This window comes from Heterocephalus glaber, unplaced genomic scaffold (assembly GCF_053883595.1).
Source record: "Heterocephalus glaber isolate CG9 unplaced genomic scaffold, H.glaber_assembly_v1.0 deba00001606, whole genome shotgun sequence".
Taxonomy (NCBI): Eukaryota; Metazoa; Chordata; class Mammalia; order Rodentia; family Bathyergidae; genus Heterocephalus; species Heterocephalus glaber.
In genome coordinates, this window is record NW_028258377.1 from 34573995 (window position 1) to 34600727 (window position 26733).

Below are 26733 nucleotides of genomic sequence, written 5' to 3' on the forward strand. Positions count from 1 at the left end.
TTTTGTCTGTGTCTTCTCTAGATTTATTAATCATGTCTTGCACTCTGGGCACAATCTCTGCTGTTACGTGTGAAATTATTTCTGAGTTCATTTTTTCCAGATCCTCTTTTGTTGCCAGCTCAGGGAGTCCAGGTGGTTGAGTATCAGAGTGTCCCATCTTGTTTCCCTTTTGGGTTGCTGTAGGTGATCTGGAAGTCTTGTTTTGAGGCTTGTTTTTGTATCTTCTCATTTTGACGGGGGTGGGATGGGGTGGGGAGTGTGCTACTGGTACCCAGGGGGCTCACCTCCTCTGTGCTGGGAGTGGTGGTAGCTTGGCCCAGAAGCCTCCTACTCTGAACTTGGAGCTGTGGCACATTGACCTGGGAGCCTCCCCTGCACTGGGAGTTGTAGCATTTGACCCAGAAGCCTCCTCTATGCTGGGAGCAGGTGTAGGTTGGCCCGAAAACCTCCTACTCTGCCAATCCTCATCCCTTTTCCAACATATCTACCTCCCCATTTCTAGTAACTTATTTTTTGCTCTTTATTTTTATTTTGGTTTTCTTATGTGAGAAAAACTGAGATATTTAAACTAGTGTCTAATTTATTTCACTTCACATTATGGTCTCATAGTGCATCTGTTTTCCTAGAAATGACTAAAATTTATCCTTTTTTATGGCAGAGCATTATCCATTATGTATAAATACTACATTTTCATTAACCATTCATTTGCTGATGGACATACAGGCCACTTCCAAAATTTAGCTATTATGACTTTTGCTGCTTTAAACATGGATATAAATGTATAATTGTAATATGATGTCTTTAACTCTTTTGGGAAGATACCTAGAAGGGGAATATCTGGGTTGAATGGAAACATTTAATTATCTTTAATTGTTTAAGCACATTAAAAACTAAAAACCCATTACAGAAAATAAAGATTGTTGTACCTTTTTAGAAATGTTGCAGACTTCAAATTTTTCTGTAGAAGCTTTTTCTGACAAATTTGATTTTAAAGAAGAATAGTAGGTCACACCACTAGGTTATTTTTTGACAACATATTTTTCTATGGTCTGAATCTAAGTAGTCTTTCATTACATGATTCATATGTTGCAGTAATGGGGATTGAACCCAGGTCCTCCAGCATGTGTGAGAAGAACACTATCGCTGACCTACATCCTCAGCACTTTTTAAATTTTACTTTGAGGTAATATCTTGCTAAGTTGCCCAGGCAGGCCTCAAACTTACAATCCTTCTGCTTCAGCCTTCCAAGTACAGTAGCTGGGATTACAGGCATGTATCCTTGTGCCTGCCTTGATTATTATCTGATAGCATTGTAATTGGCAGCTTCTAACATTCTTTTATTTAACATGTACTCACTTAATTACATTTCTAAAGTAATGTCAGGTCATATAGCTTGTTTCCTTTAATATATGGTCACAGAAAACTGTATTCTCCCTTTCTGTAGGACAGCAAACTCCTTTGTCCTCTCATGAAAGATCTCTTTCCAGCTCTGAAATGTCAAGGTTCTTAATAGTTATCAACAGATATTTACTTTTCAACTGTAACTTTCATATATTCATTCATTTGCCTATCACAAAATATGGTGTTCCTAATTTAAAATTTTAGGTTGAAAGTAACTTAATAAGGCATGTGAGTTTAGCACTGTGCTTTATATCCTGAATGCTACTGTCTCATCATAGTTGATTAAAAGTAAGATGCAAAGTATTTTAAAATTTAAATCAGAAGGCCTACTCAATTCTTTCAACCAAATAAATTTATATATAAATGTGGCTGTTTTCATTTTTATAATGAATTTATTCTAATTCCAAACATTTAAACATTAACAAAGCATTGAATGTAAATATGAGAATCCAACTTTGCAATCAGGAAAACTGGGCTAGTTTCAAAGCTTGGGTGGAGAGTGTAGTTGGGTAATTATATATCTCATACCTATCATTTTACATTAGGAAAGAGTCTGAAGTCTCATTTAATGCTTAGTTAGAACTGAATGCTTGATTTTAATATTAAAAACAGAGTCACATTAATACTGATCCTTTATCTGTCTCAGATGTCATAATTGTAGGTTCAAAAAAACTGACCTTGCACATCCCAAACACTGATATCATAGAACAAGTTGGCTATTTTCAAAGTGGAAGACAAAGTGCCTGAGTCATGTGGCTCCACGTTGGGTGGGGGGGCAGACACACCAGGGAGGGTTCCAGGATCTTCTTGACTTGAGGGTTTGTGTTGAGAAGTCTGCTGTGATTCTGATGGGCTTTCCTTTGTATGTAATTTGTTTCTTTTCTCTAATTGCTTTTAATATTTTGTTCTTCTTGGATTTCTGGAATCTTGACTATTATATACCTACGTGTAGATTTTTTTTTTTGATTGTGGCTTGTTGGAGTCCTGGCTTCTATATCTGATATTCTGTATTCACAGTGGCTCATTCTGCTGTGTATACTTTCAATAGAGTCTTTAATCTCCTGGATATCTGTTTGAATTAGCTTCATGGATTCCATTTCTTTCCTATGCTGGGCATTTATGTTTTCCATCATGTTCCTGAGCGCCCCTATTTGTTTTTGTGTGTTTCCATTCTAGAGTCTCTAAGTATATCTTTCATTTTGGTCTCTATCTCTATAGTTATCTGGGAAATTATTTCTCCTTTGAATTTTTCTAAAGCCTCATTCATTTGTTTTGTTATTTATTTTGTTATCATTTCAGGGAGACTAGGTCTTTGGCTTTCAGGTTCTTCCACCTCATTGCCCCTTAGATTTGCCTTTGGTGAGCTTAGAGGTCTGGGTTTGCATCTTGTTTAGGTGTCTTTTCATTTTTGTTGTTGGTGTTTTTGGTATAATTCCTGGGTTGATCTTTGGGTTTTGAGTCTGTAGTGATCCTTAGGAAATCTTGGTTTGGGTATACCTGGAAGAATCACTAACTAGAACAATCACATCACTTTAGCCAGAATAGTACAATCAGCATCAATAATAGCATCAAACACAGGTTAGAAAATGACAAATTGTGGTAATCTATCACCTTTAGCCTTATGAACTAGTCTTGTGGTTATATATCAAAATCTAGAACCAATCAGAAACATGTTTGCAGTAAATAAGCTTTTCAAAATAGCAAAATTGCTCTCTGGGGAGAAGACTTAGAAGAAGTTAGGGGGTGGATAGAGAAGTAGGAGAGGGAACAATTAGCAGTAAGGCTAGAAGATATAGGTAGATCATGCAAACTTTGGGAAACTGCTGAGGGCAGAAGAAAAAGAGAGGGAAGGAACAAAAACAAGAATAGAACAAACTAATAGCAACAGGGCAACTGGAAACTGGGTTCACACTCATAAATATGGAAACAATTGAGAAAACACAAAACAGGGCAAAAGCAGGAACAAGAAAGTCGAGAAATTAAGAAGACAAAAAAGAAAAGAAGTAAAAATGTTCCCTTCAAGACATGTCTCTGCTGTCACCTGTGTACAAATTGGGCAGCATACAGATCTGTGTCAGTTGATCTCATCCAGCTGGCTGTAGTCTACTACTATTCAGGCTGCTTTCTGGCTGCGGAAGCTCATTTTCAGCCTTGCAGTTCTATTGCATGTTTAAACTGCCCTTCCTCCCGAGGGGGCCCATATTGTGACCCCAACAACTCACCAGTCACTGCAGTCTACTGATTGTTTATTGGAGTGATTTTCTTTGCTCTCAGTGGGCTTCAATTCTCAACAGGTGTAGGAGAGGCTCACTCTCTGCTGCTCACCACTGAGCCATCTTTCTGGCTCAGAATGATGGCCTTTTGGCTCTCTGTCACATGAGGTCTAGACCCCAGTGGTGGTGGCTCCTGGGGTGGAGCTCAGGCTGTGTCATGATGGTCTTCTAGAGAGTGATGGTGGGCTCCTCAGGGAGGGGCTCAGCTCACATGCCATGCTGGTCTCCCCAGAAAAGGCTTATTTTAGCTTATGGTTTCAGAGGTTCCGGTCCATGGTCACTTGGGCCTGTTGTTTGGACTTGTGGTGGTGCAATATACAATGGTGGGAGCATGGGGTGGGTGGAGTCTGTTTATCTCAGGGCAGCTAGGAAGCAAAGAGTAAAAGTGGAGGGCCTGGGTTCCCAATACACTCTTCAAGGCACACCCCCAATGATCTAACTTTCTTCCTCTAAGGGCTTTACCTCTAAAGGCTCTGTGACTTCCCAGTAGTATCACAAGTTGGGGAACAAGCCTTCAATATGTAGATCTTTAGGGGGTCATTCAAGTTCCAGACTATAGCGGGCAGTATTCCATGCAAAGGATTGGGGGAAGAACATTGTCAGTAGAAGAAACAGGAAGTACAAAGACATTATGGTGGAAAGAAATAGGTGTGTTGTATGAACGGAAAGAGCCCTTTAAGATTGGAGCATAAAGACAAAGGGATAAAGGTGGAAGATGTCTGGCAGCACCAGCTGGGAAGGTCCTGGAAACCAGGAAAAGGACTTCACATTTTATTCGAGCTGTGACAGGGGGAGGGTGTCACTAGAGGATTCTCATGGGATTGGTGGTGTGGTTTAAGTTGAAAAGAGGCACCGTGGTATATGTGAAGAATGCTTTTTAAGGTAGAAGGGGATAATGAGAGGACCATTGAGGAGATAGTACAGTACTTAGGTTATAGACAACAGGGTAGGTTTCAGTTATGTGTGTGGAGGGAGAAAAATCAGGGAGTAAAGGAAAGCAAGTCCTTGTACTATTCCTTAGGCCCTAAAAAGTGACCTCAGAGATATCTGTGTGAAGGAAAGGAGAGGAGGAGGAGTTATTTATATGTGATAACTGGTGAGAGTTGAGGGTACACTGCTCTTAGAAGAGATTGCATTTTCACCTGAAGATGCTTAAAAGCTTGTCTACTTTGTGGATTAGCTCAAAGAAAGTGCCAGAAGAACTCTTAAAGACCTAGTTTTACAAGAGTGGGAATAATCTCTGTGTCCTCAGCACCTGACGTAGTGCTTAGCATATGTGAGATACGCATTTAAGGCTTGCTGAGTGAAGGAATAAATATTTCTAACATTTAGAAGCTCATTCATAGATATTTCCCAGAGTTTCTTAAGCTGATTAAATGCTTACCTCATTTTGGGCTGCAAGTATGTCAATAGAATATTCAGACCAGGCATAGTTTTGCTCCAGTTTATACTGGCTGGGTAATACTTGAAGATTAGGTGTACAGCACCTAAGGATGGCTGGAAATCAGGTGGCTAGGGAACTTGATACAATATCAAATGTTGTGAAAGGAAGAGGGAATACTGAGCCTGGAATAGAGTCAAGACAATTAGATATGCAAAAGGCTGTCATGTTAAAACTGCCTGACTTATTATTTGGGTCTTAACTTATTTTTGGCATCTTAGAGGAGAATAAAGACCAATGACTTTAATTTTCAGGGAAGAATAGATATTCTTGTTCAGGATAAGGGTGAACAAGAGAAAAATGTCCATCTGAAAATTTTCCTGAGTGACATACAAGAATGATGTCCTGGTTGACACGGGAAGCATTCTTGTCAAGAATGTCATTAAAGAGGGTCCTTTGTTTTATGAATGTTCAGGTGGATGTTTACTCAGATTACTTTCCATCCTGAGAGTTTATGGCATTTCTAGAAGGTCAACATTCATTCATTCATTCATTCATTCATTCAGTACACTCTATCAGGCCCACTGATGAGTATACATTGATGAATATATATACCCAGTCTCTGTATGTTGCATTCATAATCTAGATGACATTGTCCATTTAATTCCCTGTAACTCTAGGAGCCTCTTTATTTATTTTTTTAAAATTAATTTTATTGGTACATTTTAGGTATACAATTTGAAGACATTCACCTTTTAGGTTTGTACCTTTACATAATATATCTTGATTCTTAATTTTTCCCCATTCCCCTGTCCTCCATTCAACCCCTCCACCTCTCTCTATTTACAAATACTTTGTTCCCATTTTTCATTTTCTCCTATTAATTCCATTCCCTTTTCTTTCCTTACCCTTCTCACTTCCCATTCCCCTTTGCGTCTTTTCTTCCTATTTCACATTATCTATTATACATTTTGATTCTTATTTACACTTTCAGTTTCTCATCCTAGAGAAACTATTCAGTATTTACACATGTGTGTCCTATTTATTTCACTTAAGAGTACAGCCTCAATATGCATCCATTTAACTATAAATGTCTCTAATTTTTCATTCTTTATTTCTGAGTAGTACTCTATTTTGTAAAAAACCCCCACATTTTCTCTATCCAGTCTCCAGATGATGGGCATTTGGGCTGTTTCCAAATTTTAGCTATTACAAACTGTGCTGCTATGAACCTGGGTGCGCATATATCACTGTGGTATGATTCTTTTAATTCTTTGGGGAATATCCCCAGCAGGGGAATAGCAGGGTCAAATGGGACCTCTAATCCTAGTTCTTTGAAGTATCTCTATACTGATTTCCACAGTGGTTGCATCAGTCTACACTCCCAACAACAATGGAGAAGGGTTCCTTTCTCCCCACATCCCTGCCAGCATTTGTTATTGGTTGATTTCATGATAACAGTCATTCTTTCTGGGGTAAGGTGGAATCTCAGTATTGTTTTCATTTGCATCTCTCAAATGACCAGTGATGTTGAACATTTTTCATATGTTTATTTGCTATTTCTACTTTTTTGTCTGAGAAATGTCTGTTCATCTCAGTTGGCCATTTTTGGATTGAGTCTTTAATTTGGGAGGTCTGATTTTTAAAAAAGTTCTTCATATATTCTAGACAGTAGACCTTTCTTTGTCTGAAGAACATCTGGTAAAATTTTTTTTCCCACATTGTGGATTGTCTCTTCACATTGTTGGTGGTTTCTCTTGCTGTGCAGAAGCTTTTTAATAAGAAGAGATCCCAGTTGTTGACTCTTTGTGCTAGTTCATGGGCAAATGGGGTTTTGTTCATGAAATCTTTTCCTATGCTAGTGTCTTCAAGAGTTCTATCTAACTTCTCTTCCAGCTGGTTTAGTGTTTCTGTTTTAATATTTAGATCTTTAATCCATTTTGATTTTTTTAGTGTATGGTGAGAGATATAGGTCTAGATTTAGTCTTTGGCAGGTTGAAACCCAATTTTTCCAGCATCATTTATTAAAGAGAATATCTTTCCTCCAGTGAGGGTGGTTGGCTCCTTTGTCAAAGAGGAGGTGGCTGAGTGTGTCTGGAGTTGTTTCTGCATCTTCTAATCAGTTCCACTGATCCTCAAGTCTGTTTCTTTGCCAGTAGCATGCTGTTTTTATCACAGTAGCTTTGTAGTACAGTTTCAAGTTGGGAATTGTGATACCCCCTACCTTGTCTTTGTTGCCTAGAATTGCTTGTGCTACTCTGGGTCTCTTCTTGTTCCAAATGAATGTTTGGATTGTTTTCTCAAAGTCCATGAAGTATGCTGCTGGAATTTCAGTTGGAATTGCATTGAATCTATATAGCAGTATTGGAAATATGGCCATTTTCACTATGTTGGTTCTTCCTACTCAAGAGCAAGGGATGTCTTTCCATTTTCTGATATCCTCTTCTATATCTTTTTTCACAGTGCTATATTTTTCAGAGTAGAGGTTTTTGATTTCCTTTGTTAGGTTGATTCCTAGGTATTTCATTTTTTGGATGCTATTGTGAAGGGAGATGCTTCTCCAGTTCCTCTTCCAGTGAGTCTGTTGTTCATGTACAGGAAAGGTATGTCTTCAAATATTACTGTTCCACTAAAATCAAACCCAGTGCCAAATGAAAAGTCAGAGAACTTAGTGAGAACTCTTATGGTAAAAAGCGTAGTAAAATATAACTTTTGTTTTCCCTAGTGAGCTTAATTGTTTAAAAGCCAGCTGGCTCCCATGGTCCTTATTCTGCTTTTAATTTCCCTACAAATGAAGTTCTTTGCCCTGTTCCTTCTCTGCATGTCTCAGCCAAGAGCAGACTCTGTCTAAAAGTAGCTTTCTGTGACAATTACAGGAAGTGGTTTTATACAGCAACTTTGCTGGATCCAGGGGTCTGTTAGTATTGTGAATCATCTATGGAACATTGTTTTCGAGAATAGCTTCAATGGGAGATTGAAGGCTTCTCTGGCCAGGCTTTCTTCCCCGGCACTGTTTGGACAGGATAGCCAAATCTCATTAAAAATAAAGGAGTGGGGCCAGGGACACACTAGTTCCTTTTGAACTGGCTGTGGTCACCATAATTCTTCACTATCTTTTTCTGTGGATGGTTTATGTTTCATCCCAAGCACATTCAAAATCTTCCCCCTTAGAAAGAACCTGCTGGTGTGGGCCACTGAATTCAGGCAGACAATGAATTTATTATCTATCTATCTATTTATCATCTATCTGCCCTGTTTACCATCCCTGTTTCTTAAGATGCTTTCCTGGTTAGCAGACACCGCACCCCCCCCCCCCCCCCCGCCCCAGCCCAGATTTTTTGGTCTGTTTCCATTCACTCCTTAAGTTATACTCATCAATAAATAGGGCTTGAGTTGTAAACTGAGATTCTTTAAATTTATTAGGCATTTCTCATGATGTCCATTAAGTGATAGGTGTTCTCTCACTGGAACTAACTTTGAGCCCTAAAACATATTTATCTAATTTATTATCTGTTCAGAGCTCCAAGCCCCAGATTATCTCTCTCTCTTCTGTCCTTTGAGAGACTCTGAATTGTCTTTCATTGGGGATGCCTATTCAGTAATTTCATTTATCTCTCATCAAGGGTGTTCAGACTTCATGGGTAATAAAGAATGAGAAGGTTTTAAAGTGCTTATATTGACAGCAGCAATAAAACCAGGCAATGTGTACAATGACATTTATTATTCTGAGACATTTGTTGGCTGCCATGGTAGCACAGAGGTAGGCAGGTCTGTTCTAGAGTCAGAACAGCTTAACTTGCAGCTTCACAATCTTCCAGACAATGTGAATTTGAAGAAGGTACTAGAAACTCTGAGACTCGGCAGCCTAATCTGTATACTAGGGATAATAATACCTATCTCAAAGAAGATTAAAGGAGACAATGTATGTTCAGTGTTTAGTACGTGGCAAATATATGATATAGGTATCAATAAGCTGCGTATACCAGGAATATTCATAGCTTTTTGTCATGAATCCTGGAATATGAGTTGGAGCAAAGGTTAAAGGAAATGAAACTCTTGGTTCAAATTGAGCATAGTACCACTATTTATAATTCTCCTTTCTCTAAATATTTGCCTGTTTATCTTTACTTTCATCTTTGTACTGCCCGAGGTCTTTTCATAGCGATTGAGCCCCATCTGTCCTCATTTATATTCAGCTGCTATTTAGAATATAAGTGTTAATTGTCTCCTTAACACCTCACTGCTACTAATTCTGAGCACTCTGTGTTCTTGGTTCCTTTGGTTTACCATCTGCCCAGGGTCCCATACCACTTGCCTTTATTATCTCTTCTTTTATTTTAGTAGTCCTTGACTCTCTTTTTAAAAGGAACATGTTCAAAATAATCTCTGCCCAATATTATTTTTTAAGTACGTGTTTCTGATTATTAAAGTACTTTGCATTACAATAATTAAAAATATAGGGGAAATGAACTTTTAAAAATAAAACCCTCCACTAAGCTGAAACAAGAATTTCCATGTTAGCTGTATTTTTCCAGTATTTTCCCCTTGAGCTAACTATACATTTTATACTTAGGATCACATTGTATATCAGATGGGGATTTTTAAGCTAAAAGTAATAAAATAACCAACTCAAACTGGCAGGCAAAATGAAGAAATGGAGTAGCTTACGTTACTGGGAATCCAAAGACAGTATAGAATTTAGGATTACTGCTCTCTACTTTGTTCTCTCAGCTCCATTTCTGCTGTGTCAGCTCATAAAGCAACGTGGCTTCTGCAATGCCAGGTACCACATCAGTATACAAAATCAAAAACAAAAACAAGGTTAGGAGGAGAAGACTGTCTCTTCCTACAGAATCCCCTAAGCACGGAAAAGCTTTGCCAGAAACTCCTAGCAAACTTTGCTTCATTTCTTATTGATGCCCATGGAATAATACGTCCATTCCTGAGCCCGGTTGTAAAATGGGATTGTTTTAGCACGGTAGATCTTATGTTTGAACAGGCTTCAGAATCTCCTCAAGAGCTTGTTAAAACACAGGTTTCTGGGTTCTTTCTCCAGCATTTTTGATTCAGTAGGTCAAGATGGTGCCCAAGACTTTGAATTGATAACAAGCTTAGTGATGCTGGCCTAGAATCCACATTTTGAAAAACACTGGTTCAGACAAATTAAAACCCTTTTTGGAGATTAGTTTAATCTTTCCAAATATTTTGTAGTTATGTGTATTAGTCAGCTTTCTGTTTCTGTGACAAAACACCTGAGATAAGCAATTTAAAAGAAAGAAAGACTTATTTTGGCTCCTGGTTTCACTCCCTGGTCAGTTGGCCTCATTGTTTTGGGCCTGTGGTGAGGCAGAGCATCGTGGCAGGGAGCATGTGATGAAGCAAAGTTGTTCACATCATGGTGGGAGGGAAGGGAAAGAAGGAGGAAGGGTCTGGGGCCCATGATCTACCTCTTCCAACTAGGCCACCTCCTAGTTTCCTCTACCTCGCAACGGTGCCACAGCTGGGGATCCAGCCTTCAACACAGAAGCCTTTGAGGGCCATGGAAGAGCTAAACCATAAGGCTGTGTGAAACATGAAAGATGACTTGGATGGTAAGAGCAAAAGCAATGTGTCTACTCATCTTTGACTATTTCCCTATATCATTAAAAATTCTTTCAATGTATGGATTTTATTGGTAAAATAAGCCCCAAATATTTCTATACAATGGACCATTATTTACCCAGTTTTCTGTTGTTAGGCATTGATGGTTTTGGAATTTTGCTGTTACAAATTTTTGCAGTAAAGAATGTCAGTGCACAAAATAATTTGTGTGCTCCTCTGCTTATTACCCAAGCATACATTCCTAGAAGTAAAATTACTCTTTTTTAGCTATTCTTATCTCACTGACTCAGGGCTCTTTTTTCCCAGGGGAATAAATGTTCTATTTTCCTCCTAGCTTTTTTAAAGGGCCAGACCTTTATATGCTGTCTATATTGATGTAGTTATTTCACAGAACAGAACCCCTTGGGATCAGGTTTGGGATGAGAGCAGGGTGACTCAGTAAATGGAGAGAGCTGAAGAACAGTTCCAAGTCTTGCTCAGGGAGTTGGAAATCACTGTCAAGGACAAATGGAATAGTGGAAGATAAAGTTTCAGAGGAGACTTGGGAGAACTAATTCTGGATTTTTCCTCTTGAGTTTTGTTTTCAGAACTTCAATCATTTGCTGTAACATTAGAATTTTTGTCGTATCTGAGTTCCACCTGCTTTGTTAAAATATATTTTTAGTCAGCTCCATTAAATTCATTTTTTAAAGAAAATTTATATTGTAGTGTTAAGAGAGGAATATCATCAGTTATTATATGTAGAAAATAGTATATTTATCATAACAACTGTATGAAATTCTAACTCCTTATTGTTCCCTGCTACAAGCTTTGAACATGCAGTCTGTCTCTTTGTTGTGGGGAAGATGAGCATGTCTTAAGAAGTGTTATGGACATATCAAGAGTTTGAGGTAGGACCTCTTTTGGATATCAGCAGAAAGATTGAAAGAGGTATTACAAAGAAAATAATAGTTACCTGGTGTGAGAGAATGGCATTTAACCTCAAATTGTGAACTCCCCCAAATGCCTAGTATCCTACTCTCAGAACATCTTCTAGCTAATGTGTTTCAAACTTTAAACACATCCATAGAATAAGAATCTCTAGGCCAGTGATGAGAAGTGGGGCCAAGGGTCTGTATTTTACCAAGCCTCCAGGTAATTTTCAGGCTAGTCCTAAAGAGGCACAACTAAATTGTACAGAATAACTAAATTTTTTCCTGTTGTCTTTATAAAGTATTTTACCTGCAAAAATAGTTAAAAACCTTTAGAAAATGTGTAAAAATACTGCAGACTTTCTGTTGTACTTTGATTCATTAATTATTTTTATTTTTATTTATTTATTTATTTTTCATACTGGGGATCGAACTTGAATCCTTGCGCTTGCACAGCAGGCAGCGAGACCACTGAGCTAAGTCCCCGGCCCAATTATTTTTATTTTTATTAGTACATGTTTGCAGTACATAATTATTATGTACCTTGTGGGCAGTTGATGCTTGTACATAACACATCATAATTCTTTAGCATTTCCTTATTTGCTTTACCGTTCTCTCTCTTTCCCCCCTCCAGTGTTAACCTCTCTCCTCTATGTCTGTGTGTGTATCCCTGTCTCTCTTCTATATATATCCTTGAAATATTGGAGAGTAAGGCTGTATTATGCATCTTTATTCTACAATTCATTGTTTATTTCTAAGAATACAGATATTTCCTTATATACTACAGTACATTTAATAACTTCAAAAAATTTACCATGAATGTAATGTTTATCCATCTATAATGCCTATTCTGGTATTGTTAGCTAACAAGTAATCATAAACCAATGTAATAATAATATGAAATATAAGCTTTTATCCTCCAGTACAGTTTTTACCCTTTGATCACATTCTGTTTCACTGTGATGTCTCCATAGTCTTTAACCTGAAAGTTACTTAGCCTTTCTTTATCTTTCACAATTTTACTTTGTTAAAGAATAAACCTTGTTTTACCTGTAATGGAATGCTCATTATTTTGGGTTTGTCTGATGTTCTCTCATGTAGAATGTCATGGAACCAGGCTACATATTGCTGGCTGGAATATGCCACAAGTGATATTGCATCCACCTCAGGGTACCACATCTAGTGGTGTACAACATCCGTATACCACATTGGTGATTTTACTTTGGATCACCTGGTGAAGGTATTATCTGAATTGTCCCCTATGTAGTTGATATTTTCCTCCTTGAAAGTAACATTGTATCTCTGAGAGGGAAACTTTGAGACCAAGCATATATTTTATTCTTTACTACTAAGCTTGGTAAAGATAAGTTATGTGGGAAATGAATTAATGAAGGAAAAAGAAAAGAGAGTCCAGAAACCAGCTAAGAGCCTATTGCTTTAAACAGAGAGAGAGAGAGAGAGAGAGAGAGAGAGAGAGAGAGAGAGAGAGAGAGAGGCAGACGTAGGCTGGCTGTGATCTAGAAGTATCTGAGTAGAAGAGATGTTGAAACTATGTCATTCATATGGTTGCCCAGGTGAATCTGGTTATTTGATCCATAAGTTATTTGATCTATTGTGATAAGTGAAAAAGTTGCAGTTACTGACTTAGTGAAAACGGTGTTATACATATTAGTTATGACAGACATGTTGTGGACTTCTGTGTTTTCATTGAGCTTCTGCAGTTAGTTTCACCAGATATGAAAAAAGGTTGCTAAAATTTCCAACTATGATTGTGGATTTTTTCTTTTAGTTTTGTCAGCTCTTGCTTCATCTCTTTTGAAGGTATATTTTAAGCTTCTTTTATAAACATTTTATTCTGTCGTATGTGAAGAGTGTACCCAGTAAACAGTATATAATTAGATTTTACTTCTTTATCCAGATTGACAATCAGTGTCTTATAAGTGGAATATTTGGTCAATTTACATTTAATTGCTGAGAAGCTGGATTTAATTAGGTCTTCTTGCTATTTGCTTTTCATTTGATTTATTCTTTGTTCCTCTATTTTGGACCAATTGATTATTTTTATTGTTATATTTTTCTTTTCTATTAGCCTTTTAATGAGACATTATTCCTTTAGTGATCTCATGAGAAATTACATTAGAGTTCCTGCATTCATCTGATTCCTTTAAATCAGTACTTTTAGTGCAGAGGAAGAGGCTTCCAAGCTGCCATAGCACTTCTCCCAGAGCAGAGGGGGTGAGCTGCATGGGCGCCAACAGCACCCACCCCTAACCCCATTGAAATGAGAAGACATGTAAACAAGCCTCAAAACCAGACTTCCAGATCACTTACAGCAACCCCAGAGGGAACACTCTGATACTCAACCACCTGGACTCCCTGAACTGGCAATAAAAGAGGAACTGAAAAAATTAAATCAGAAATAATTTCTCACATAACAGCAGAGATTGTGCCCAGAGTGCAAGACATGATTAATAAATCTAGAGAGGACACAGATAAAAAATAGAGAAGCTGAGGAACATGATGGAATCCCAACATAGGAAACAAATGGAATCCATAAAACACATGCAAACAGATTTCCAGGAGATTAAAAACTCCATTGAAAGTTTATGCAGCAGAATGAGCCAATGTGAGGACAGAATTTCAGGTATAGAAGATAAGATTGTAATTAGTGACCAGGAAAAGAAAAATTGCTTTAAAATTGTAAGGGACCAGGAGAAATTGATCCAGCACCTGCTAGACCATCCAAAGAAGAATAACATAAGGCTGATTGGAGTCAATGAAGAAACAGGACAGAGTACAGATGACATTAAAAAAACTATTCACAAAAGCAATAGCAGAAAACTTCACAAGCAAGGGAAAAGAACTTGACATACAGATAAGTGAGGCATATACTGGCATGGTACTGGCAAAGAAACTGACCTGAGGACCAATGGAACAGATTAGAAAATGCAGAAACAACTCTAGAAATACTCAGCCAATTATTCTTTGACAAAGGAGCAAACCACCCTCACTGAAGGAAAGGTAGCCTCTTTAATAAATGGTGCTGGAAAAATTAGGTTTCAACTTGCCAAAGATTAAAACTAGACCTATGTCTCTCACCATGTACTGAACAAAAATCAAAATGGATTAAAGATCTAAATATTAAAATAGAAATGCTGAACTGTCTGGAACAGAGGTTAGGTAGAACTCTTGAAGACATTGGTGTAGGGAAAGATTTTCTTTTGGTACTTTAAATTCTTTTATTGGTACATTTTATGTATACAGTAAGTTTACATTTATGATTGGATGCTTGTGCCTGTAGATGATGTATCTTGGTTCTTATCTTTTCCCCATTACCTGTGCATCCTTCATCCCCTCTGCCCTTCCCTATTTACATAGACTTCATTTCCATTTTGTTTCTTTTTTCATAATTGTTCCTTTCCCTTCTTTCCTTTCCCCTTCCCCCCACCCCCCACCACTTTGGACATTTTTTTCCTATTTCAAGTTACCAATTATTAATTTCAATCATTTTAACCTTTATTTACACTTTCAGTTTCTCACACTAGAGAAACTATTTGGTATTTACACGTGTCCTATTTATTTCACTTATGAGGATGGCCTCTATATGCATCCATTTAGTTATAAATGTTTCTAGTTTGTCGTTCTTTGTGGCTGAGTAGTACTCCATTTTTTAAAAACCCACATCGTCTTTATCCAGTTTCCAGTTGATGGGCACTTGGGCTGCTTCCAAGCTTTAGCTATTACAAACTGCTGCTATAAACATGGGTGCACCTGTATCACTGTGGTATGATTCTTTTAATTCTTTTGGGAGCATACCCAGCAGGGGAATAGCTGGGTCAAATGGGACCTCTAGTCCTAGTTCTTTGAGGTATCTCCATACTGATTTCCACAGTGGTTGCACCAGTCTGCACTCCCACCAGCAGTGGAGAAGGGTTCCTTTCTCCACACACCCCCGCCAGCATTTGCTATTGGTTGATCTCTTGATAGCAGCCATTCTTTCTGGGGTGAGGTGTAATCTCAGCATTGTTTTCATCTGCATCTCTTGAATGACCAGTGATGTTGAATATTTTTTCATATATTTATTTGCTGCTTTTACTTCTTTGTCTGAGAAATGTCTGTTTATTTCAGATGCCCAGTTTTGAATTGGTTCTTTGAATTTAGGGGGTCTGATTTCTTTGAGTTCTTTATATATTCTAGATAGTAGACTTTTGTCCTAGGAACAGCTGCTAAAATTTTCCCCCCAGATTGTATGTTGTCTCTTAGTTCTGTTGGTAGTTTCTTCTGCAGTGCAGAAGCTTTTTAATAATATGAGATCCCAGTTGTTGATTCTTTGTGCTAGTTCCTGTGCTACTGAGGTTTTGTTCATAAAGTCTTTTCCTATGCCAATGTCTTCAAGAGTTCTACCTAACTTATCTTCCAGCAAGTTTAGTGTTTCTGTTTTAATATTTAGATCTTTAATCCACTTTGCTCTCAGTTTAGTGCATGATGATAGATGTGGGTCTAGTTCTAATCTTTGGTAGGTTGAAATCCAGTTTTGGTGTAGGAAAAGAATTTATGAACAAAACCTCAGTTGCCCGTGAACTAGCACAAATAATCAACAGGTGGAATCTCTTCTTATTGAAAAGCTTCTGCACAGCAAGAGAAACCACCAACAAGGTGAAGAGACAACACGTAATGTGGAAAAAATTTTTCACCTGCTGATTCTCAGACAAAGGTCTACTATCTAGAATCTATAAAGAACGTAAAAAATCAGACTTCCCAAATTTAAAGATCCAATCCAAAAATGCGCATCTGAAATGAACAGACATTTCTCAGACAAAGAAGTAGAAATGGCAAATAAACATATGAAAAAATGTTCAATATCACTGGTCATTTGAGAGATGCAAATGAAAACAATACTGAGATTCCACCTTACCCCAGAAGGAATGGCTGCTATCAAGAGATCAACCAATAGCAAATGCTGGTGGGGCTGTGGGGAAAGAAGAACACTGCTCCACTGCTGGTGGGAGTGCAGACTGGTGCAACCACTGTGGAAATCAGTACAGAGATACCTCAAAGAACTAGGACTGGAAGTCTCTTTTGACCCCCACTATTCCACTGCTGGGTATCTTCCCAAAAGAATTAAAAGAATCATACTACAGTGATATATGCACACTCATGTTCATAGCAGCACAGTTTGTAATAGCTAAAACTTGAAAGCAGCCCAAATGCCCATCAACTGGAGACTGGATAAAGAAAATGTGGTTTTTAAAAAATTAAATGGAGTACTACTCAGCCATAAAAAATGAGAAATTAGAGACATTTATAGATAAATGGGTGCACATTGAGGCAATACTCTTCAGTGAAATAAAGAGGATACATGTGTAAATACCGAATAGTTTCTCTAGTGTGAGAAACTGAAAATGTAAATAAGGACTAATAGGTATAATGGGTAATGTGAAATAGGAAGAAAAGGGGCAAAGGGGAGGGGGAAGTGGAAGGAGTGGGGGAAAGGAAAGAAGGGAGTGGAATTAATATGAGAAAATGTAAAAATGTAAACAAAGTTTTTGTAAATAGGGAGGGGTGGAGGGGTTGAAGGGAGGGCAGAGGAAGGGGGAAAAATAAGAACCAAGAGAGATTATGTAAAGGTACAAATTTCTAATGATGAATGTCAGTATATTGTATACCTAAAATGTACCAATGAATTTAAATTTAAATCAGTACTTTTATTGCTTCACAAGTGATTCAAGGATCTTACAGCAGTTTAATTGCATTTAGTGCTCTCAGTTTCTTTATTTTTGTTATGCATCTTAAACTGTATGAAGTATTTTAAACCTGCAAACTTCCTACTAATTCTCTATTTTTTCTAATCTTCTATAAACCCTTATTTCAAATTCTTTATATCAATACTCTTTCATACTCCAAACTTTTCATTTTAGAGTATTTAATAGAGTTTGGAATTTGGAAATTTATCATCTATCTGTTTATCATCTATCTATCTATTATCTTAGCCATTCCTTTCACTGGACAAAACCCATGACACTCACAACTTAAAGAAGGAAAGTTTTTTGGGGTCACAGTTTCCAATGGGTTCAAGTTTTTCTATGAATCCAAAGACTCAAGGCAAACTCTTAGCTGCAAGCCTCTGTGAAAATCTGAAAGAAATTAAAATAATTGTAACATATAATGGCACAGAGTAAATATTCCCATTCCTAAAGAGAGGAATAGGGGAATAGATAGAAACTGAATTAAAGCAAGACTGAAATTGAGCAGGTCAAACATTAAATCCAGCAGCATGATGTGTGATACCCAGGGAAGGCTGTGGTGAGATGTGAGCCCCCAAAACTCATAGGCCCCAACCCCTGTGGCATTATTGGTTGTAGCTCACATGACTGTCAGGTAAAAGGCCAAAAACCAAGACCTGACCAGGCCACAACAAGCCTTTATTGTAGGGACAATCTGCCTATTTATTTCACTTAAGAATATTGCCTCAATGTGCATCCATTTATCTATAAATGTCTCTAATTTCTCATTTTTTATGGCTGAGTAGTACTCCATTTAATTAACCCCCCCCCCCACATTTTCTTTATCCAGTCTGCAGTTGATGGGCATTTGGGATGCTTTCAAGTTTTAACTGTTATAAACTGTGCTGCTATGAACATGGGTGCACATATATCACTGTAGTATGATTCTTTTGATTCTTTGGGGAAGATACCCATATGGTGGGTTTTCTCTTCACACTGCTGGTGGTTTCTCTTGCTGTGCAGACGTTTTTTAATAAGAAGAGATCCCACTTGTTGATTGTTTGTGCTAGTTCACAGGCAACTGAAGTTGTGTTCATAAAATCTTTTCCTACACCAATGTCTTCAAGAGTTCTACCTAACCTCTGTTCCAGCCAGTTCAGCATTTCTGTTTTACTATTTAGATATTCATCCATTTAGATTTTAGTTTAGTGCATGATGTGAGATAAAGGTCTAGTTTTAATCTTTGGCAAGTTGAAGCCCAATTTTTCCAGCACCATTTATTAAAGAGGCTATCTTTCCTCCAGTGAGGGTGTTTGGCTCCTTTGTCGAAGATGAGGTGGCTGAGTGTGTCTGGAGTTGTTTCTGCATCTTCTAATCTGTTCCACTGGTCCTCAGGTCTGGTCTGTTTTTTCCCCCAATACCATGCTGTTTTTATCACAATAGCTTTGTAGTATAGTTTCAAGTTGGCGGTTGTGATACTCCCTGCCATGTCTCTGTTGCTTAGAATTGCTTTTGCTACTCTAGGTCACTTGTTGTTCCAAATGAATATTTGGGTTTGTTTTATCAAGGTCTGTGAAGTATGCTGCTGAGATTTCAATTGGGTTTGCATTGAATCTATATAGCAGTTTTGGAAGTATGGCCATTTTCACTATGTTGATTTGTCCTACCCAGGAGCAAGGGATGTCTTTCCATTTTCTGATATCATCTTCAATCTCTCCTTCCAGAGTTCTATAGTTTTCAGAGAAGAGGTCTTTGATTTTTCTTGTTAGGTTGATTCCTAGGTATTTCAGTGTTTTGGATGCTATTGTGGAAGGAATTGTTTGCCCTATTTCTGTCTGAGTGAATGTGTTGTTCATGTAAAGCTATTGATTTTTGTGTATTGACCTTGTATCCAGCTACTGGACTGAATTTTGTTATTAAGTCTAGAAAACTTTTGGTGGAGTTCTTGGGGTCTTCTATATACAGCATCATGTCATCTGCAAATAATGACAGTTTTTCTTCCTTTCCTATCTTTATTCCTTTTATTTCTTTCTCTTGTTTAATTGCCGTGGCTAATGTTTCCAAAACTATATTAAACAGGAGTGGTGATAGTGGACGTGCTTGTCTTGTTCGTGATTTTAGTGTGAAGGATTTCAGTTTTTGACCATTTAGTATGATACTGGCTGTTGGTTTTTCATAGATGGCTTTTATCAGATTGAGGTAGAGACCATCTACTCCAATTTTTTGTAGGGTTTTTATCATAAATGCATGTTGGATTTTGTCAAATGCTTTTTCTGCATCTATTGAGATGATCATATGGTTTTTGTCCTTGGCTCTATTGATATAGTGTATTACATTGATAGATTTGCATATGTTGAACCATCCCTGTATCTCTGAGATGAATCCCACTTGGTCAGGGTGTCTGATCTTCTTGATGATCTTCTGCATTCTATCTGCCAGTATCTTATTAAGGAGTTTTGCATCTATGTTCTGTAGTGAAATTGGCCTATAGTTCTCTTTTTGGGTTGAGTCTTTTCTGCTTTGGGGACCAAGGTGATGCTTGCTTCCAGGAATGAATTTGGGAGTATTGCTCCCCTTTCAATTTCAGTGGAGAGTTGAAACAGTGGTGGCAGTAGTTCCTCTCTAAATGTCTTGTAGAATTTTGCAGTGGCACCATCAGGGCCTGGGCTTTCCTTAGTTGGTATATTTTTGATTAGGTTTTCAATTTCATTAATTGATATTGGGTTGTTTAGAATTTGTAGGTCTTCTTCATTCAACTTTGATAATTCATACATGTCTAGGAATCTGCCCATTTCTTCTGTGTTTTCCATCTTATTGGTGTATAGGTTCTCAAAGTAGGCATTGATGATCCTCTGGATTTCTGCTGGGTCTATTGTAATTTCACCCTTTTTATTCCTAGTTACATGGATTTGGGCTTTTTCTTTCCTTTTTCTGATAAGGTTTCCTAAGGGTTTGTCAATTTTGTTTATTCTTTCGAAGAACCAACTCTTGGCTTCATTGATTTTTTTGTATCATTCTCTTAGTCTCTATTGCATTGATTTCTGCTCTGATCTTTATAAATTCTTCCCTTGTATGAATTCTGGGTTTGTCCTCCTCTTTTTTTTCTAGAAGCTTGAGGTTTGGCATCCAGTTGTTTAATTGGGCTCACTCTGTTTTCCTAATATGAGTATTCACTGCTAAGAATTTCCCTAGTAAGACTGCTTTTGCTGTGTCCCATAGATTCTGATATGTTGTTTTGTCATTTAATTGAAGGAACTGTCTGATTTCTTCTTTAATTTCCCCTGTGACCCATTGGTTATTCACCAGTGTGTTGTTCAATTTCCATGTGTTTATGAAATTCTTGTGGTTTCTTTTGTTATTTCTTTGCACTATGATCTGATAATAAACAGGTTATCATTTCAAATCCTTTGCACTCTCTTAAACATGTTCTAAGAGTGAATATGTGGTCTATTTTGGAGAATGACTTGTGTGCAGCTGTAAAGAATGTGTATTCTGATTTTGTGGGGTGGAACACTCTTATCATCTGTTAAGTTTTTTTTTTTCAAGAGTTTGAATGAGTTCTAGTATTTCTTTGCTTATGTTTTGTCTAGTTGATCTATCTGTTTGTGACGGTGGGGTATTGATGTCACCCAGTACTATTGTATTTGTGTTTATTTGATTTTTCATGTATGATAGTGTTTGTTTTATATGGTTGGGTGCAGTAGTGTTTGGCTCATATGTATTTATGTTTGTCCTCTCTTCCTCTTGGATTGTTCCCTTTACAAGGATTTAGTGTCCTTTGACTCTCTTAATCACTGTTGGTTTGAAATCCACTTGGTCTGCAAAGAGGATAGCTACTCCTGCTTTTTTTCATGTTCCTGTTGCATGGAGTATTGTTTTCTACCCTTTAACTTTAAGTCTATGAGGTTCTTTTTGAATTAAGTGTGTTTCTTGTATGGAGCACTTTGTTGGTTCTTGCCTCTTGACCCATTCTGCCCGTCTATTTCTTTTGACTGGTGAATTGAGACCATTAACACTGATGGTTATAGCTGATACGTATTGACTTATCATTGTCATGACCTTTTCTTTTTGCTGGATTCTCCTGCTTTGCATTTAATTTCTTGTTTTGCCTGGTGGATTCATTCTGCTGGACTTCCTGGGGTTGTGATCCTCATTGTATTTTCCTAGGATATTGCCTAAAATGTTTTGGAGTGCTGATTTGGTATTCATGAAGTTCCTAAGGTGCTCTTTGTTATGAAAGTATCTTATTTCTCTGTCCATTTTGAAAGATAACTTTGCAGGGTACCTCAATCTGGGATGAAAGCTGTTTTCCTTGAGGACTTGAAATACATCACTCCAAGCTCTTTTGCCTTGAGGGTCTGTGCTGAGAAGTCTGCTGTGATTTTGATGGGCTTTCCTTCGTATGTGATTTGTTTCTTCTCTCCAACTGCTCGTAGAATTTTGTTCTTCTGTTGGGTTTCTGAAATCTTAACTATTATATGCCTATGTGTAGATTTTTTTTGATCAAGGCTATTTGGAGTCCTATATGCCTCACTTATCTGTATGTCAATTTCTTATTCCCTGCTTGGGAAGTTTTCTGCCATCACATCTGTGAACAGTTTTTTTATGTCATCTTCACTCTGTCCTGTTTCTCCATTGACTGCGATCACTCTTATGTCATTCTTCTTTGCATCATCTAACAGCTGCTGGATTGATTTCATGTGGTTCCTTACTATTTTTAAGAACTTTTTCTTTTCCTGGTTACTAATTGCAATCTTATCTTCTATATCTGAAATTCTGTCTTCAGTTTGGCTCATTCTACTGTGTAAACTTTCAATGGAGTTTTTAATCTGGAAATCTGTTTGCATGTGTTTTATGGATTCCATTTGTTTCCTATGTTGGGATTCCATCATGTTTCTCAGTTCCTCTATTTTTTTAATCTATGTCTTCTCTAGATTTATTAATCATGTCTTGCACTATGTGCAAAATCTCTGCTGTTATCTGAGAAATTATGTCTCATTTCTTTTTTTCCAGATCTTGTTTTGTCACCAGTTCAGGGACTCCAGGTGGTTGAGTATCAGATTGTTCTGTCTTGTTTCCCTTTAGGGTTGCTTTAGGTGATCTGGAAGTCTGGTTTTGAGACTTGTTTATGTGTCTTCTCATTTCAGCTGGGGGTGGGGAGGCTTCTGCTTGCACCCTCTAGGCTAACCTCCTCAGTGCCGGGCAGGGCTCTGTTCCTCTGTGCTGGGGGTAGTGGTAAGGCAGCCCGAAAGGCTCAGCCGCTCCAACCTGGGGGCTTCTACTTCTCTGTGCTGGGGGTGATGGTATGGTGGGCCAAAAGGCTCACCTCCTCGGCACTGGGAGGGACTCTGCTCCCTTGCACTGGGAGTGGTGGTGTGGTAGTCCCAAAGGCTCAGCTGCTCAGTGCTGGGGGCCTCTGCTCTTCTCCCTAAAATAAATAATTTTTAAGGATGCTGACAGGATGCTATAAAACAAAGGAAAGAAAGGGAAAAATGGTCCTGGAATTCAGGATGATGAGTATGTGGGGTGGGAAGACTGGCTGGAGATGGAATTCATATGGTTAGGGGCAGGGTTCTGTAAAAATTTCAGTATTTAATGGAGCCTTTTGGCTCATGAGTGCTGCTTATATGATTCAGAACTAAAGAATTAACCATTAAATAAGCTGGCTATGCATTTGAAATACATTTTGTGTAAATAGTTTTAAGAGAAAATTTTTCTATGAGGGCAAAGACAAGCAGCAACAGCTGCCTTAGGAAGTGTGGGAAGAGCTTGCAAAAGCATTTCAGTTTAAGCTGCTGCTTTAAGACTCAGTGGAATTGACCATGTATGAAAAGCAAGAAAGTCATTTCATGCACAGGAAGCAGTTCAGCAGAAGCAGTAGAGCAGAGAGAACTTGGTGTCTTTTGGGGCATATTCTAGTAGTCTGTGCAGTAGTAAGGTGAGCCTGCCAGGATGGAGGAAGTAGGAGTTGAAAACATGAAAGACACCCAAGGGATCCCCTGGAAATGGAATTGAATTGATGACAAATCAAGGAGAATGGCACTCTGCACTGTCATATAGTAAGCACGCAGTGACAAAAACTGGTTGTTTTCACTTCACATCATGGTACAAGAGGGTGATTGCTGAGTTTCTAACATTCAGCAGAGACATGTTAAAATTTTCTGAGACGATGTAGGAAAAGGAAGAAGTTGTGGGACAATTATAAATGAAGATTTTTCCAGATATGCTAAGTTTCAGTAAGTCATATGTTCTTAAAACTCACTATGCCATGCAAAACCATGCAAAAAATAAATCACAGAGAAAACTGGAGAGGCAGGTTTAACATTTAAAAATTCATTTTAACACATTAAAAAAAGAACATAGTAAGCTCACAAAAATGGTAGCATTGTTTTATACATGTTAAATGGTTAAGAAGGATGTTAAAAAGTCATTCAATAGGCATTTTACTTGTCGCAGACTTCAGTTTTGCCTGTGGAATTAGGCACCTGAAAGGTTGCAGCCTGTATAAGCACTGTCAGTTCATGTGTGCATTTTCTGTATTCCTATGTGGCTCCACTGAGTAAGACACGGTTTTCTGTGTTTACCTGGTGTTTTGTACAGGGGAAACCATGTGTAAGGAAATATGAAATTTGCAATATGCTTCAATTGCTCCCTAATTTAGCAATCATATTGCAAAACATTGTCCTATCAAAACAAGTGTTATAGAAAAACTGTTCTTACTGGGGATTTAGCTCAGTGGTTTTGCCACCTGCTGCACAAGCGCAAGGACCAGAGTTCGATCCCTGGTATCAAAAAAAAAAGAAAAACTGTTCTTGTGGGAACATGAGAGGAAATTGAGAGGGATAGATACATCAAAAGTCATTTACAAAGGCATTTTCCTGAATTTAGCAGTGTCACCTTTAGGAATCTGTCCTAAGGAAAAAGAGATGCTGGCAATGAACAAATTAAAAGTACTTTAGTGAAAAATGTGGAAGAGGTTAAGGTCAACAATATGAGATTAATTAAATTATGGTTGTGCACTACTGGAATTTTATATCTTTAATAGTCATTTTGTAAAAGGATATATTTTAATTAAAACTATTTATGATATATTGCCAATATTTAAAATGATTATGTATTACAAAGTTCTTTGTAGAAGTTTCCTAATAGATTTTATAGAATAAAATGTTCCATGAAAGAATAAGCATTTTTGTAAAACTTATAAATATGTACATATATAGAACAAATACCAAGAAGACATGTTCTAGCTATTTTTGGATGGTGAGATTATGAATTATCTTTGTTCCTTTTCTTGATAATTCAGCAGCAAATTTGTACTTTTTGTAAAGGAGAAGTTATTGGTTCATTTGACCTAGAAATACAGTGTTAGCTCCCTCTTTGACCCAGCTTTACCAGAGGGTCTTCACCATCAAGCCACCCTTTCTCTTTTCCTCAGAGGAGCTGAATGAAATCTGCTGGCTCATGTCTAGCAGAAAAGAGACTATACATCTTTATTGTTATAGGAAAATCCACTCAGTTTTTAGAGTGTGAACAAGAGCATTGTTGATGGGAAAGGTTCCAAAAGTCAAAGATAGGTCCGAGGACCTGGCCTGGAAAAAAGAGTGGGGGTACATGGCCTGTCTTTATCAGGGGGACTATGTATGTTGGGTTGCAAGACTGTTCCATTTCCTCCCATTCTGGTAGCTTGATCCTCCAGAGAAGGACTATGCCTCCACATCCCATTCCAGTCCTATTAGCATTCTCGTAGGTGACGTGTTTGATATGTTTCATCGAAATTGCCCCTTCTAGAACTTCTTTTCTGTAATACTTTTCTTGGTGTGTATTCCACCTTTAGGGAAATCAACTGGATATTATTCCTTAGCCACTAGAGTGATGTTATCATGAAATCTACCCTCAGCCTTCTCCAGCAAGGTAGTGTGTCTCTTTCCACATTACCTGCAGAGTTACTGTGATGATCAACACTAGGGAATGGGCTATGCCCAGACCATGAAGGAAGGAGGAAGCATGCCATGTGTGGGCAAAGGTACTCCAGACCCTGCAGTTCTCTGTCAAATATGGTACATCATCATATTGAGTATCCGTCAGTACCATCTTGTATGTACTGTACACTTTCTATGCTGGGGGATACAAAGGAAGAGAGAGATCTAGTTGAGGATACAATATAGGATTAGGTGGAAAGAGCTTTAACTGAGTGAATATTTACACATGTTAATCAGAAGGCAAGGACAAGATCACCACAGTCAGGTCAGCGCATTATTTATTTATTATTTTTGAGGCAGGGTTTCACTCCGTTGCTCAAGCTGGTCTTGAATTCTTGAGCTCAAGCAATCCTCCTTCCTCATCCTCTCAAATAGCTAGGAGTACAGGCACGTGCAACCTTATCAGTAACTCTTTAATGGTTTGTAGACCACTTGTACTCACTTTAGACTCACTGGCAGTGTTAGGACGAAGGTTCTTGCGCTTCAAGACCTACTGAAACAGAACTTTGAGAAAGTGACTCAGCATTTTAAATTGCCCTCTCCTCCCATACCCCTTAATGTACACTGAAAATAAGAACTGTTGGTCTCCAGGGGAAACTTCATGGAAGAAGGAAGACCTGAGCTGGGAGCGGCTAGGAGCTTTCCAGGGATAGGGGAGCCAGGCACAAGTGAATGAATGACATGGGGCTAGTTGGTGATTACGGATGTTAAGGTGGAAAAGAGTTACTGAAACATGATATGTAGGGAAGAACCAGCAGTTCTCAACTTTTCTTTTTTCTTTGGTGTGTTTAATGAGATGTGTATGACTTTTGATATTTATATGCACACCATGCCATCATGGTCAGCACATACAGACTTTGATACTATCGCCTGACTAATTTTCTGCCCAATAAGCACAAAACACATTTTTAGAGAAATGAAGCAATTGGTGTCACAATCTTTTTTATTCTGGGATTTACAAAAGAATTTCACAGGCTGCATGCAAGAAAATGAAACACAAGTTTCTTAAGGGAAATATAGAAATTGACTAAATCTTTTCACAACTACATTTCACTTAGAAAGTAAATTTTGAGGGTTTTTTCCCCCCTTAGATTTCCATTCTTTTTCTACAAAAATAATAGTGTTCCATGAAAGAATAGACTTAGGTAATTTCTGTTATGTTGTTAAACAAAAAAAAGCTATAGAATTGGTATTTTTAACATTTTATTAGTATGTGTACATAACTGCAATTTTTACCTTCATGATACTTTGTAATAATGTAAGAATAGCTTTGTTGCTGCTATAGTTGTTTCGTTTTCTCCTTCTCCTTCTTCCTCTCTTTCCTCCTGCTCCTCCTACAGTTCCCTCCTCTTCTTCCTTTTCTCCTTCCTCTTCCTCCTCTCCCCTCCACTCCTCCTCTTTTCCCCAGCTTCCTCTTTCTATTCCCCTTCTTGGCCTACTCCTTCCTTCCTTCCTGCCTTATCC